This window comes from Carassius auratus, chromosome 13 (assembly GCF_003368295.1).
Source record: "Carassius auratus strain Wakin chromosome 13, ASM336829v1, whole genome shotgun sequence".
Classification (NCBI taxonomy): Eukaryota; Metazoa; Chordata; class Actinopteri; order Cypriniformes; family Cyprinidae; genus Carassius; species Carassius auratus.
In genome coordinates, this window is record NC_039255.1 from 9443871 (window position 1) to 9461687 (window position 17817).

Below are 17817 nucleotides of genomic sequence, written 5' to 3' on the forward strand. Positions count from 1 at the left end.
AATACTGCCTCTCACATGGGCTCTTGTGACAGCATGGAAAGCCTTTTGACCTTGCAGAAAAGGAGGAAAGCCTTCAAAGCCAAACATTTGTGTGAAAACACGATTAGCAAGTTTGCCTGTTCCAGGCCTTGTTGGTATTGTGAACTATAGTAGCCGTCGCTTGAGCTGTTTTCAACTTTTTGTAAAGTGCTAAACCACAAATGAGTGGTAATTTCACATCAGGAGGGATGTTCCATATTATAATTAAATGAACAGCCACTCGAGAAGCTTTACATGTTGGAAATGAAAGGCTCTTCCCCTAGCTGATGTGATTTCAGGCATGTTTTGCTATAATAAAGACCCATATGGATTTCATTATTACTTCTGTTTTCTTCATGTGCTCCAAATGTCTCCAATAAGTAAAGACCAACAATGCCACTGTTGCCTCAAAATAAACAAATAATGTGTTGGTGCAATTAAATCCCTGACATTAATTGTATTATTTAGTACGTGGCAATCCTAAATTGTTTAATTGTTATTCTGGTTCATGCAAATATTGCAGAATTTTTTTCCATCTACAGTACAGTGTGACTATAAAATAGCTATTCTATGAAACTCATTAACAACAGCAACCTGCTGACATAAAGCAATTCTTTTAGCGAGGTCTGATTTAGTGAACTTGCAGAAGGAAACTGGTGGAGGATGTGGTTGGTATCTGACATACCCCAGTCATTGATCATGTAATTCAAACCACATGTGCGGAAATTTGGACAGAATTTAAGAATTAATATAAGCCCTAACTGCGCTCTTCTTTCAGTTTTATAACACTTCCAGAGCCGCTGATATTATCACTGAACTGTAGCGTTCAAGAAGACAGTGACTTTCATTTCTGCATAAAGCTCTGGAGTGGGTGTATTGTCGTGGTAAAGTCATTTGGAACCGTGTATTTGGAGAGAGCCAGTGATTTATAAGAGTGTGGAAAGTGTGGAAATGATCTCACAGCCACCTTGTAAATCCACCAATTTTTGGGTTCATAGTACAGTGCAGACAGTGCAGTACTTTTTGGTAATAAATGTAAAAATAGCACACAATGTAATACAGCACTAACTTGTCCACGTCCTCCTGAAACGGTTTCACAGAATTAAATTGAAATTGTTGCTAATGCAAATAGATTTTAGAATAGATAATCAAAGAATAAATTAAAGCACAAAATCATTTTGTTTTGCAGCATTTAGAATCAAAGAACTTATTTTTTTAAGACTTAAAAAAAATTATCTGGTTCCCTTTCGAATGTTCTCTCATGTTGTGTATGGGAAACTCCTGTTTATACCATTACTGAAGCCTGATTTGTTCACGTTTGTGTAGCTGTACAAACCAATGGCGTTCTAGCTCGTCAGAATGGGTGGAGCCGATCCCTTCATAAGTCGGCGCGCCATTTCATTTGCTATTGTAATTATAAGAACTCTGGTTTGAAGCGGAAATAGTTTATTGCAATTTATTTTATAATTTATTTTTGGTCACTTTATTTTAAGGTCCAGGTTTCGCTATTGACAATCCATATGGCTTTTGCCTTAATAAACTCCTTATTTTCTGCTTATTAATAGTTAGTTAGTATAAGGTAGGCTAGTTGTTAAGTTTAGGTATTTGGTAGGATTAGGGATGTAGAATATGGTCGTGCAGAATATGTGCTTCAAACAGCCAATATGTTAATAATAGACATGCTAATAAGCAACTAGTCACAGTAAGTATTGGTCCCTCTACTAAAGTGTTAGCATTTTTTCTTATCCTACTTGTTTAGGCAGATAGGCCTATGTGTAATTTTTGCGTGTGTGTGGCTTCACGGTGAGCATCAGAATTGAGATATAACTTTTCAAGAAATTATGTTTTAGTAACATGATTCGGGAGGAGCGCGTCAGATACTTAGCCCCATCTCCTCACTTTGAGTTCACTTTATAAATAGACGGGGAAGAGGGGGTACTCTAGGTTCGGGCCATTCACGAGTTCGGAGCCCTTCCCTGGACAGCACGCCAAAAATGCATACCATACCTCAGCTAATTATATGTAAGCGTGAACTCGTGGAATATTTGTTTTAGGCTTAAAATCAGGGTTAGGTGCTTCTACACCCTTGTTAATCAGCCATCATTTCCCACTGATTTTAGGAATAAATTATGGGTAGGCTTAGGTTTAGGAGTAGGGACTGGGTTAAAATTATATTTTTGGACAATAATGTTGATCCAGGATCATCAAAAGATGTCTTACTTGGCAAAATCACGGCAACCGTGGTTTCACTTGGTTCAAATTTGGTCTTAAAATTAAAATAGGGTACATCTCAATGCAAAGGCTACTGATGGATACAGTATATAGTGACTTGCAAATTTTATGCTACTTTGGCCACGTTCACACAGCAACAGAATATGGTTGTGCCAATCCTGTATTTGAGTACTTAGTATGGTTACATTCACACACAGTACCATTATTTACGCGTATGACAGTCACATTCTGTAACTGAACTCACACCTGTACATTTTCAGGACTCACAAATGCATTCTCGGAAAACCTGTGCTGTGTGAACGGATCAGGACTGGAAAAATCGGCCTAGTTGTCTGTCACATCACACAGTTGCACTTTCATACAGACAGTATTCGAGACACTACTGTAAGTTGCTTTGTTTGAATGTGTCATTTCGAGACTCACACCTGTAAGTAAATCACAAAAACTGACAGTGTGAATGTAGCCTTTGTATTATCTTTGTGAGCTCTTTTGAATGAATAAGTGTAAATTCATGCAAACCATTTGAGTCCATGTGCAAATATGGTCAGTGTTGTTTGCAGTTAAATACCTCATTCTCAAAACCCATGAGTGAATATTGTGAATCTGCAGTGAATTATAGAGAGCAAAGAATCAGTTCATAAAAGGGAGCCAATGGATCTTTGAGAGCAGCCAGAGACTTCAGACAGAAGACGCCTTGTCTACATACAGCTGGAGCTTCACTTATGGACTTCTTCAATTCAGAAAAAGAGGACGAGAGGAAATGATGGGAAAAGCAGAAGAGTACGGATGGTTAGAAGAACAGGGCAGGTGTTGACTAGGAGGTAAGTAATAGTGTTCCACCTGTGCTGTATCCCCCATGTAGTCATGCATCTGATTAACAGCAGGAAGGGCTCTCTTCCAATGTGAGCTGTAAAATATAACCAGGTTTCTTGAGTGCTGCAAGATGAAGTATAGATTTTATCTAAAAAAAAAAATAGTTTATTGCAATGAAAAGCTGAATTACATACAGTACAGCACATTTAAAAGTATTTAAGTGCAAAAGAGGCCAATGAGTTATGTATGGAAAGTAAATATGACTGAACTTCAGCTCCTTTTCTGTGGAAAGTGATGTGAAATGTGAGGGAAAGTTCTGTGGGTTCAGTTCAATAAGTGTAAAGGAAGGTTGCTGAATAGGAGTAGTCTGAGGATCCAGTGCAGTGCAGCTGGTGCTCGTGCGTTTGTTTCTTATAATGTCCTTTGTATAGATACGCTCCCTGGTGTCTTTTCTGTAACTGCATAGTGGCACAGACAGACCAACCATTCATTACAGGCTTAAAAAACTCTGGTGGGCTCTGGTGGGCTTCAAAAAATTAACTTAGGTTGAGTCAGGAGGCTTAGGTTTACCTTTTGCATAAACACTGTTTTGTTGCTCCAGGCCAACAACATACTACTCCTAAGGATGCAGACTTTTTAAACTTATAAATATAGACCTATATTAGATCAATCAAGCCCTTTTTCGTGCTGTGCCAAGAGTCTAATATGGAAGAACAGAATTTCCAGTGTGATGGCTTGGGAGGTGGAACGAATTGTACATCTGCACGCCAACGCTTATCTACATCATATTAAAGGGTTCAGTGATTCTCCAAGGACATGTAAAGTCAATGGAATAACCAAAAATGTTTCTGAAAAGTGTTCACTTGAGGACCTCTCTTGTGATTAGACCTTTTTATGTCACTCATTGAGAATGCTCTGAAGACATAACCGTCTGGCCGTATGTTGAATGGAAGAGCATTTGGTGTTATTTTTCAGAATTAAACTTGCCAGCAGAGAAGAGGCCAAGGTTGTGAAAAGTGAATGCTGTTGCAGCTGTGGTTATGGTGTTTCATTTTGAGTAAAACGCTGTTGTATGTTCCGCTCTTAACCTGAACTGTTTGTTCAGTGATTGACAGATATTGTTTATTGACACTTTGTATTGACAGTGAAATGAAGTTCCTCTGTGGTATGATAACGTTTCTTCAGTGCACACAGCTCTTGCAGTTGAAACTCACATATATCGTTATGGTTGTCATCCAGTCTTCCACACATGTTGATAAAACCATAACTTAGACATAATTTTAAAAAAAATCACAGGATTTAGCTTTGTGTTAGTTAGACTATTGGCAGATATTTTTTATAGGATATTATTTTTTTATAATTAATCGGTATATATATATATATATATATATATATATATATATATATATATATATATATATATATATATATATATATATATATATATAATGTGGGGATATAAACTTCTTGTGAGCTAGAAGATGCCATCTGTTTTTAGACCCACCTGGCTGGCCTCTGTGTCGGCCCATCTTCAAAAACTTGCTTTTCCATGACACCAGAACAATTATTGTAAGCTCTTCCAGGGAGTGAAAGACATTGAATGAGAACCTTTCATTTACACCACTGTGGGTTGGCAACACGCTCCCAAAGGCTGCTCTGTTAGAATGAACACCTTTATTCAAGTGCAGTTAAATCCAGTGCCCCGCTATGTTAACCATTCAGAAATGACATCTTGATGTTCCCTTGCAATCCGAGCCTGCAGAACTTCACATTCTTTGTTGAAGAGATGACAGAGCTAATACGGCTCTCCAGAGATCCTGAGAGGTACACTGAGTTGCGTGTACTCGGATAATAAATCAAAGACACAAGTGTGTGATGTAGGTGTGTTTAAACAATTCACAGGACTCTGTATGTTTTTTCCTATCACTGTTGTTTATACTGGCCCAGTTGATCATTTTTATTGAGGATAAAGAATGTGAAATATTATTTCAAAGGTGATAAATCTGAAAGTTGTTTTACAGTGCACAATTCAACCAGGGATCCGGTTTGCATCAGTGGGCGAAAGCAGCTTGGACCAGAAAACCTGAGCCACTCACGGTGACAGACAGGGGGATGGTGACATTGGACAATAGATCACTTGGCTTGTAGGGCAATCTGTCATAATGACAGATGGAGAGGGTAGCGACAACGCTTTGAAACAGCAGCGGCTTGATACATCTAAAGACTCCGTCCACAAAAAGTAAAACCCAGATTTTGACTTTTATAAAGAAAACTTGCTGACATCATGTCAATTACTTTTGAATCGGCATGTGGAAAATAGGTTTTCTGATCAACATGCCGTCCTCTTGTTTGTTAATGTTCCTGCCCAATCAAAAGTTTAATTAGCACCTGCTTTCAATTATATTACTGCAATGTCAAACCAGAGATATAGAAAGATAAATCATGTCTCACATCATGCAAGATGTGCCTAAATTAGAAAACTATTAAAATGAGGTAGCAGACACTCCGACATCCCAGGAAGATCGTTTATCTTCATCAAAGTGTTCTATCCTTGAGCAACTCAACAGGGGGCGTGTAATTGAAAAACGTAGGGAGATGCGATTGTTGGGAGCAATAATAATTTATTACACTGAGTGCCAGGAGCTCTGGGAGCCATTTGTTTTCATTAATGTGCATTCAAATTACCTTGGCGATTAAAACATGACTTTGACAGGCAGAGGAGATCTGATCCGAGAGACAGGACTGATGAGACCCCTAATTCGGGTCATTTGTTTTCCACCCAAAGAACGAGAGAGCGTTGCCTTTCCTGGCTGCCTTCATTTGCCATTTAATTTGATTTGATTTGATTTCAGACATTAAAGGCGATGGCCACAAAGAGTGCGATGGAGCTCCCTGGTTATTAAATAGACTTTCAGCAAATTGGATTTGTGAAGAAGGGAGAAATCTCTGTTATAGTATCAAAAGGTGACAGAAAAAAAACTCTTTTAAAATCTTTGTGTCATATAGAGTGATAAAGACCAGAAATAGGTAAATGTCATAAAGATAATGTCAAATGATGCCGAGCAGTCACTTCTTCCCCTGACTGTCTGTCAGAAATGGTGACAAACATGGAAAGTGAGTAACTTTATCAGATGTGGTCCGCCATGGGTCATTTGGTCAGCAGGTCACTACTTTATTTGTGCTTTAGCGGAGATTAAGATAAATAAATAACAACTTAATTAATGAATAAGCTATCGTAAGAGTTCAAAAGACTAGGAATGGAGTGCTATGGACTAAATTTACTACACTTTTATGACTTTTTATGAAGTAATAAAGACAATATATATATATATATATATATATATATATATATATATATATATATATATATATATATATATATATATATATATATATATATAACAAATGAATGCAAAAATGAAAATTTAGCCAGAACATAGCAAAAAAAAAAAAAAAAGATAGATAGATAGATAGATAGATAGATAGATAGATAGATAGATAGATAGATAGATAGATAGATAGATAGATAGATAAAAGAAGGTAACCTAAAGTGCACCCATAGGTGGCGCAAGAGGACTCAGCGGCACCTCTGTTATTTCTGGGGCAGCAGTGTGAGTCTGATAAGATCTGTTTCCTGAGGAGGAAAATGTCCTCTCTTCTGTGCATTCATTTCTGACTTTCAGGAAGATATCTTTAAAATACTGCAGTGCTGTTTTCCATGGACTACTCTTGAGTGTTTTTATGATTTATAATGGAGTGTTGATAGAAAACGACTTAAAACCATTTTCTATCAAATATCTAAATCCGAAAGTTGCATGGCCTTCACACAGCACTAATGTTTTACTTTTGGAAAGTTAAACTGATTGGTTTTGAATTGTCTGTTATATGTTTCGCCCATATTAAAACCACTATATTTTTATTGTTTATCATAAGAAACATAGAAAAAATAACTACTAGAAAAGGGTTCCATAAGTCTCTTTTATTATGTGGAAGAGAGGAAGTTTATTAAGACTATGACGGATGTGGAACATGGCATGTTTCTCACACATCTTTCACTGCTGTCACTTCATTAATAATAAATAATGGTCACTAGCAGACACACACACTGCTCAAGTGTTTCAGACTTTTGTAACATTAACCCTCTGTTTGATGGAAGTCTCAGACAGAGACAATGGGAAACGGGAGCTTGTCTGTCTCCACATAAAACACACACAGCTGCCTCTCATCGTGTGGTAGATTCGGCTTCACTGCACTTCCTTGTAATTCATCACTCACCCAATCAAAAGGAAGAGCTGTCGCCTCCAGTCCACGGCTCGGGTTTCATCCAAATATTGGTCAATAATCAGACCTATTAGCCCCTCTGATCTGAGCGAACTCAACTTGGAAGGAGAGCTAAGAAAAGGAACTTCAAACGGGTGAGTATGTTGTGTGTTTGAATATTTTGCCAGCAATTTACCTCAGTAACAACTTAATTGATTCATAACAACCTGGTTAAATCTACCGACTTTTCATTGTCCAAAAACAGCACAAATAAGAGAATCAAGCAAAAGAGAGGAAAAAGATGACGAGGGAAGCCCAGGTGACGTGTTTGCACACATGGAATCCCCCTGTGTCTGAGGCCAGCCTGTTACTTTTTCCAAGCTTCTAAAAACAACAGACGTTTCATGAGAGGCTCCCATTCCTTCTGAGAGGACAACTTTCAAAGCACAGCTCTTTTTTTCTATCTCTCTCAAATCACCTGGACTGTCAGAACATATTCGTATCTATGCCCCATATGCAAAAAAAGTGCCTTGAAATGAAAAAAGAGGCATTTTTTTTCCTTTTTTTTATCCATATATTTTAATAAAAATCCATCATACATAAATTATATTAAAGTTATTGAGAATTTTTATTAGTTATGTTATGTAAATTGTATATATATATATATTTATATATATATATATATATATATATATATATATATATATATATATGTGTGTGTGTGTGTGTGTGTGTGTGTGTGTGTGTGTGTTGCTACTTACACTACTTGCAAAAAAATGTTTTGACACATGGTATGGAGAATCTAACACTGAAAAAATGTCTAGGCCACTGAAGAATAAACACACAAATACAGTTTTTGTACAGTTTTGTTTTTGTCTCCCTGAGACCATAGATCTTAACAAAACCGTAAATGAAAGCACCCCTGTTTTTATGGATAACTTTTACTGCTTGTAACACTGAGGTTCAATGCCATGAGTAATGCCATCAAACAAAGAACTTTCAGTCATCTTTGTTGTGAAATGAAAAGTTCACAAATTGTTAGCCAGAGTTGAAATATTAAGTTTCCCTCCTTCACCCATCATGTTTTAATAGCAGAAGCAGGAGAGGGCACGGATGCCAGAGGCAAGATCCAGGCCATCTGCTATTCTCTTTGTGAAGCACTGACAATTTTACCTTTTCTGCGCCTTGTCATATTTTATACTCCATGCCAAAGACTAATGCACCTGCACTTGCTGCAACTGTTACAGATGTAACTGAAGCTAGTTTAGCTACTTTCCATCCGTCGTCTTCCATCCAGCCTATTTAAATGTATCACAGGTTCTGCAATATTCAACAAGGTCAACAAAATCCTCATTCTGAAAATTATTGTTACATGTTATTGCAGCAAACTACAGAACTCTCAGCTGCCTTGACCCACAAACAAAAACATGACAACTGATATAAATCAATGCACTTTGTTTTCTTATGCTTCAAACATTTTAATGACCAAAATTTTCTTCCTCCTTTTTAAAGTTTTTAATAATGATGCCTAATTTCTTGCCTTTTAATAGTTTGAGTTGTACACTTTTCCATTTTACGAATTCTCTGGCATTTTTCTGTCCCATTTTAAGCCCCAACCAAATGTCCTAATGCCACAGAAGAATGATCATGATAAAGCTTTCTGACATGTATTGTTTGCAGGAGAGAATATAAAACGTGGGCCTTTGGCTTCACCTACAGTCTGAGCTCAACCGCAGCCCTCAGCGGGTGAGTGTGACTAATTAGCTAGAGAATGGTTTTTATACATGGCGGAGCCATTAGCAATTTAAGCTCATGGGTGGCACAGTGGGGAGAAATGACAGGCATAGTAACCACATCAGCCTTGCTATGTCTTATTCAGCCCTTAAGCAGAGTCTGCCATTTTGGAGACCTTAGCCATCGTAGTGGGTTAGCAAAACAAACAACATCTGCCATTATGAAAAGCTGCACTTGTTCTGCTTAGTAAAAAAAAAATGACACCACTAGGGGAGACAAGACTTCTCTGCAATAAGCTCTATTGATTTTGCTATTTTGCTATTTAAAAATGTAGATTAAAATAGCTTTATCACAGTCTTAACGTTGGATCTTTTTTGAAACATACAATCAGCTCACCAAAGGTCTGATGTTCAAATGAATGTCTCTTCTTTTTTAGTGAATTAAAAACATTAAGCACGATCAATGTAGTCATTATTTTTGATGAATAAAACTAGCATGACCAGTGTAGTGTGATTTCTGAACAAATGACTCATAAAAAACTGTACTGTACGTTTGTATCGAATCACAACCATACAGTGTGACCAATGCCCGATTCTCAGACTACTGTCAGGTTTTTTTTAATGATTTAAACATAAAAAAATCTGTAGCTACTGACTGATTGTGTTTATATATATATATACATTAGGAATTGTGTTTGTAAAACAAAAGATTAATAGCACCTCTAAGACAGAAAAAAAAAATGCTCCATCTGTCCACTGAGGGAAGCCTGGTGGCAGTCAGTCTTGAGCTTTTATGAAAGGTGTAAAAATACTAGACTGGTCCAAGATAAACTCACTCTCCCGAGGCCTGACATTTACCCTGGCCCAAGCTAGAGGGCTTGCACTTACCTGGAGAAAAGCCCCATTGATGTGAGCTGGCACTAACCTTCAGCCCCTGTTTTAAGTACTGGGCACTCAGTAGGATCTGGGAAATGCTGTGTTTTTCCATACGCTTCACTTGCAGAAAGTGTGTCATGGGCTACCCCTGTTTGTACAGGTATGGGTGACAACTTTTAAGTGCATGTAGTAAATTACTCATGCTCAATTGGGAATTTGGGAAATCTGTTTTCATAAGAAGGCTTTCAGATGCACTTTTCAGAACCATTTAAAAACTTCAGCCCACCAGGATAAATATATATTTATATGATAAATAAACAGTATTAAACAGTAAAATAACATGAAAGAATCGAATATCTAATGGAGTTTGGAGCATAATAAATCATAGACTAATAGACTAAATGGATATCACTAAATGGATATGATCACAATAAAAATGGTGCAATGCAGTCACAACTTTCGTTGTATTTCTTTGATTTTCGGCCCTCCCAGCATGTGTTACTTCACCCATTGTGTCAGTGTGTTTCTGCTAAGAATAGCAAGCACAGAGTTCAGGATTTACATGTAAGTCCTATGTTTTTTTAGGAGCTGTGCTTTTAGTGGTTAAAACAGCACCAGAAGAGCAGAGCAGTGACTAAATAAACCTTAAATGCCGCTTATGGATTTCTTTGGAACTTTTTTGCTGCGTTGATAACTTTATCTCCAATTTTAGGTTTATGTGTTTATTTTTAATGTCTTTCAGACTCCCCGTGGTGTGAAATGGGTTTTCCAGTCATTAAAAAATACCTTGAAATGTTGTTTATCTGGTATAGACTAAAAAAGAGTTCCTCAGGGAAATTAAACAAGAACAAACTGGATTTCATCTTTGAAAGTATGATCTTCCATGTTTCTTAAGTTACATGAGTGCCATGAACAGCAAGATTCAAAAGTTCAGAAAATGTGTAATTATCACAATTGTGTAAAATTGAGCACACATACTGTACACTACCATTCAAATGTTTTCTTAATGTTAAAAAAAGCATGTTTATTATGCTCACCAAGGCTGTATTCATTTGATCATAACTATAGTATTAACAATACTGGGAGCCTGTGAAATATTATTACAAAAATAAGAAACAAAAAAACTTTTTGGAGTTTTATTTTATTAATAGAAAGTTCAAAAGAACAGCATTTATTTGAATTATAAATATTTTGTAAAATTATAAATGTCTTTACTGTTACTTTTGATCCATTTATTACATCTTAATAAAATAAAAAAAATTTTTAGCTCTGTTGTGTATAATTGTATAAATTACTTTGTCAAATTAGTTAAAAGATCAAAATGAAAGGAAAAAAATTATAATTTTAAACTCTCTTTAGGAATTAGTGTTCAAAGATTACATATCTTGGAAACATCTCTGCCAAATGTTAGCAAAGCATGACAAAGACAATATGATATCCCACGATGCCTTTAACGATGCTGCATCACTGGACAGAGCAGGATGAGGTCATGGGTTACAGGAGAGGTAACTTGTGAGGTAAGCGATCAGTCAGCTTTGATCTTGCAGGTAAAAAGCATTAGACCTGCAGGCAACATCACACCTGCCACAGAGGCTGCTGTCATTTCCACATCTGATAGTATTATTCCTCAGTTAATGGCACCACGCTATTAACTTGACGCACCGATCCTACCAAGGATGACAAAACTCATCAATCTTGTGCTGTCACCTGTCTCAGAGACACTGCTGTGCTGTTAAGTGTTGCTCTTACATCCCAAGAAGCTCTGTGCTGATAGACAAGCCTCAGGTTTGCAGACTTCCTTGACAATCATGCTTTTATCTTTTAATATGAAACTCTTTTTAGTTGCACATTTACACTCGCACTTCATCCATTTGCTTTGCTTGGACACGAGGAGCCCTTTCTTACATCAGTCTTTCAAAACCTACAGCAAGGATACCTTTTCAGACGTTTGGCTCGCATTCTCAAGTAGAGGATCCCACAGTGTAACGGTATCCTATATGAGTTCACCAGCACTCGCGGTGTCCCGAGGGCCGTCTTTTGGGTGAGACTCTGACAGAACATGAGGACTGTCATGATTGTTCTGGCAGAGACATGTCGTGTCTGCTTTTGCAGAGGCCTTCCCTCACTCAGCTCCTCGTGTCGTGGATGTGTTTTCATCATACCCAGCAGGTCCTTGACTGTCCACAAAGGCCTCTTCATGCACAGGCGGAGAATGCCAGCTGGTGTGAGTACTAACCAAATAATGCCTCTATCTGCTCCAGCCCACTGACCTGCAGCAACAACACACTCTGTGGACCTGGAGCAATGTTTTGTGGGAAAAAACCTTGGATCATGAGGAGATCTAAAAAGGTATTATAACTGCACACATCCACAAGAACAATAAGCCAACTCATTACCATTTGTGCCGGAGTCATTCTGAATTAAATTAAAATTAAAAACATCTTGGTACCAAGCAGAACATGGCAAGTAATGTTTTAGCAATGCTATATTTAAAACCCATACAAATCGAAAATATACAAAAAGATTTTGTCCTCAATGGGTCAAATCTGTTTCACACAAAGTTATTTTCAAGTTTGTGCACTCATAATGATATCCTTGTAGGTTCTTTGATAAACAGGGAGACTGATGAAACAGTGGCACGTTCATTTATGAAAGGTTGTTTTATTCTTATTTCATTTTAATTATGTATGGTCATCAGTTTTCAAACATAATTCTTCAGGAAAAGTATTTGTTAGTGAATGCAAGAACAATTTTCTTTACATGATGATTCTTAAAAAAAAAAAATTTAATCACAGTATGTTTACATGCTTTACACCTGAAACATGACAAAACTGCAAATGTGTCATTCCTCCCACTGCCACTCCTCATATTCCAGTTGATTTAAGAAAAGCCATTTAACATTTGAGACTGTTTAGACCATCATTAATGCTGTAAGTGCAGACAGTTTAACAAATTCTAGCAGGCAGGGCTTTCTGGGTCAAAGCAAATGTGCACATGGAGCACTGCAGCCTCATTTGCCTTTAAGTGTCAGTAGTAAATTACATTGGCCTTTCACCTGGTTAGCTTTAGATTATATAAGACATTATCAATCATAAAATTCACTAAGTCACCTGGGAGGCAGGGAGGACTGGTGTAGCTGTCTCTGAATATTTATTTAATCTGTGTTACCCTGAGAGCAAGAGCCCACAGAATTACAAGCATGTATTTACGGGTATTTTTGTCTTGTCTGCAAGAGTGTTGCTGTTCCAAATATTCAGACCAACACAACACATATTACAAGTAAGATTGTTACATTTTATACAATAATTTAAACTATTTTAGGTAATATTTATCAATATGTTTAACTTAATAGTTAGCATACTTTGTGTGAACAGGCCTGTTTATATTTTAGAGCTGTATGGATGTATATTACGTGAAAAGTCATTAATGAAGTCATTTTATGAAGTCATTAATAAAAAATAAAAAAAATCCAATTACTCAAAAACATAAGATATACTGTAGCATTCTTGCTCTAAATGTTTTTGATTTTCATCTAAATTTAGAATGCATTTACATTTTAGCCACAATATTACCAGTTACTTTCTTAATGTTTGCTCTGAAGAGAGTTCCAAACAGAATCAAATGTTTCACATCTCAGAGAAACAGTCCAGTTGCTCTGTTTTGCAACTAAATGAATGAGTTTTTGGCTGAATCAGTTGAGTAAATGATTCAATAAAGACAGCAAGTTCAATAATAAATGAATAATTTTTTGAAGATTCTCTGGAGTAAATTCAAAGACCTGATTAAACTTGTTGCTAATGGCGTAATTAATCGCCATAAAGTTAAATTACTTTTCAATATATTAAATTGCACATATGACTTTCTCGGATCCATTAAAAGACTGTTCTGTACAATCTGCTGTTGTGGGAAGATTTTGAATGGGTGGTGTGGTATAAGAATACAGTGCATGCGTGTGTATGTGTTTATTGAGGGAGGTGTTGGACATTTATTCTGGAAGAGCTCCCGATGTAACACCTCAATAAAGCATCCAGCCAACATTTATTCCGGACCTGGGAAGTCTTGCATGGTGGTCCATGGTAAGACCTTTTGAATGAGAGACTAGCAAGCTAAAATATCTCTTGTGCAATAGCTGCTAGGACTAAAATAGCTTCTGCTTATAGATTAATAAAGATTCACAGCTAAATTTGGTGCTTTCAAAGTCTTTGGACTATATAATGCAACCACAGAGTAGACCTCTTCAAACAGCCACAGTCCAAACTAGAAAGATCTCTTCCAGTTCATAATTTGCGACATTACCGTAAGGCTAGGATATATTTCTCTAACATGTGTTCCATTATTTTTCCAGAACTTCAGCGTGGTGTTGATTTAGCTGTAAAGCTGATACTGTCTTGATCATGCTAGCCGCATTCGAGTTAATCCAGGCAGCAGCCAGTAAGCTGGGATCGGACATGCCCCTGTGCCATGGCTGATGGTTGTATGACGGGAGGTAACTTTCTGACCTGTTCACATGGATAATAAAACATTCATAGAGGGAGAGGAATTCCAGTGTATAGTTTTGCCCTGTCTGTGATGCTTGGAATCCTGCAGTGACCCCATAGAGAGCGCCATTCTGTCTGCAGACAAAGGCCTGCTGTTTCTGTCCGTATCATCATGGACTAGAACAACACTACTGACTGCTTGCTGCAAAGCTAATAAAACATTTTTCTTCCACCACAGAATTGGTCTCAATAAATACCTTTTTTTTTTTTTTTTGCATGAATTTTCACTCTTTTTCTTCTACAAATTCATCTTGTACCGCAATGGTGCTATAGTTCATGCAGGTGGTCAATGGATTTTTCTCTTTTTTGTGTGTGGAGAAAAGTGGCCTCTAGTGTTAAAGTAGAGGGAAAGAGTTCAATTGCTCTCACAACGACCTGATATGCCCAAATTGCCTGGCTTGTGTGTTGTAAAAATATTCCGCAGATCTCTTTATTGTTGTTTGGGTTTTAATTGGGTTATGACACTGCAATGCTTCACTTTAATTGTGCTTCACCTCTGTCAGTAAAGTCCAAAGAGGCCTATGAAGTATGAATTGCTCTGTCTGTGCATTATTCCTTCGAGACCACTTTAAAATGGTTCACACAATCATTTCTTAATGAAAGAGTCATTCCGGAGTGTGCTAAAGTAATCCACTTGGCACAAGAGGCTGTTCAGCAAAACAAATGATAGAGTATTCTTGCTGAATTTATCTCTATTAACTTTCCTGAGCCATAGGCACTTGCCTTCCCTTTTCATCTCACAATAGACACTTTATGTAGCTGTCGATGTTTGCCATGAATCACTTTGATGGCTAGTTGTTGATTTTTTTCTTTCCTTTTCTGGATAGCATTTAAGTCATCTCTCAGTGTCTGTGAGGCTTACATTTCCCAACAATGAGAACGGAAAGGACTTCTCATCAAATTCTCTTCATATTTCGAAGGAAGCCTCATCTTTTCATGAGCCACTTTCTGCCATGTGAAAATGGCTCACTGCAGAGCAGTTACGCTCAAATCTACACTCTAAAATTGGTTTCCAGGAAGGAAAACCTTCTAAACCTACAGACTTGGTGTTGTATTTAAAAAGAGAGAGTTATATTCATTGAAGTCTAAATGGCGTGCTGTCATTTCCTGAAAAGTCCCAGAGGCCCGTGACCTTCACCTTCACGGCAATGTCTTAAACCACTGTCGGTGGCTGCCAGGAAGAACTTACAATCAAAAGAAGTGCTTAACTGTTGTGATTTAACTATGGCGTGACAAGGATTATAAAATATATAGAAACTGATGAGGAGAATAAACCTTTTGTATTTGTAACCCAACTTTAATGGTTTGTATAGTTCCTTTCATGGTTGGTTTTCATAGAATACAAATTTACTACCAACAATATTTATTTGATTTTACAGATTCCTTGAAATTCTTTCAAAGACAAATAATTTAGTAATTTCCGTTCACATAAACCTTTATTTTTTTATTTTGTTAACTTGCACTGACAAGGAAAATCCTTAATGCCGGGAATTGCTGATGAGTAGTTTTTCAATAATAGAATATTTTGGAACATTATTAGCCTCTTTTGTCAGCGTTCAAATGGGAAACTGTGGCAATAGTTCCAAGCTAAATGTTAATGGAAGTTTTCATCCAACATTTGCACTTCGTTCAAATTCCAAACAGTTCCATTTGTTATTTTCTGACTGATCTGTAAACAAAAAAAATGTTTGCTATCAGGCTAATTAAGTTGATTATCTGAACGTGGTCCACCTGTGCTAAAATAATAAATTATCTGAACCTGCTCTACCCAAACTGTGTTAATAAAACATCTTTTATTTTACTTTATTTTCATTTTATGAATTCCAAAAATCATCACTAAATTCCCTTCCCATGTGGGAATATCAGGTGTAATTTACATACAATTTTCACCATTACATTTTGCAATCTAACCGAATAACCCCATATTTCATGCTCAATGGCATTCTGTAGAAATAGCTTGGATTACCACTGAGTGTTTGATCACTGTTTAAGTGAATTGTGGACTCTGGCTCACCTCTGTCTTAAGAATGATGGCTGCCAGCATCCCAATCCAACAGCCTTTGTTTACTTTCTTATTGCAAACAAACTGCATTTTTTCCCCAGTTATTTTCCCTGTGTAGAGGCCATCAGAAAATTAAAGGGTCTGAGTGATATCATTTGAGGAGGCTTTTAATGGCCACATCATGTTCTCTCTCTGTTAGAGCCATCAACCGCATAGTGTTTAAAACATAAAAAAATGTGGTTTCACTGATCCTGGGACTCAGAATCATATATACAATAAAAATAAAATGAACTGGCATTGGTTTTTACACAGACATAAATAAACAGCAGGGCTGGTAAAATGATCCATTGTCTTGCATTTATCCCCAAGATAGTATTAATTAGATTTATCTGCTGCTCTGGCTCACTCTGCTACAGACTATATTTTACAAACTCAATGAATCTGAATACCCCAAGGTAGCATTACCCTTTCTCCCCTGGCTCTGTAACCCTGCTAGTCTGTATATTTTTATTGGCAAGTGTTTCAAAAAGGCCATCAGAAATGAACACAGGTAAAGAAATGTGCTGAATGTGTCTAGACACTCGAGGTCAGTTTGGATGCTCTGTGTGGTGAGGACAAGCAGATGTCTGTTGCGGTATGTTGTTTCTGAATGTTTGGGATTGTTTTGAAATTAAATATTGCAAAGGCTGGATTTGGGATTGGTTTATTGGCATGTACAGAACATATCAGTTAGAGATGAGGGCATTCTGTGGTGCTTCTGAAAATGGTTATATTATGTTTATAATGGTTATATATGACCAATACTGGATGATGTTATGTAAAACTTTGTTCATTATGGTAAACTGAATTCTCAGATAAACATGAGAAATGCATAGAGAAGGCACTAAGTATAAATAATGGCTTCACAACATCCAATACATCATTGTGACATAAAAATAAATGGGATATTTCTTCCAACAAGCATAATAATGATATCCCCTACTCAACCCTCCAAAATAAACAAATGAATAAATAATATAAAATGCAGTGTAATAATGCTTAAGACTAACTATTGAGACAGAGTTTACTGGCATTTAAGTATTGTCAAATTCAGTATTAAAGCATTTTTTTCATTAAATTATTTGTGAAAATGTATATGTCAGCTATGATTTATTCCATATTTGTATGCTCTGATTGGCTAATAAAGTAAACCTAGCTGCATTTAGCCTTACTCATAAGAGATACTGTGAAATGGATGAGCTTTCTTTTAAAATGCTATATCAAATATCATTATGACTGAAAGATTTTAGTGATCTTTTTATGACTCATACATTAAATATGCATACAATGGTCGAGCTTCATACAC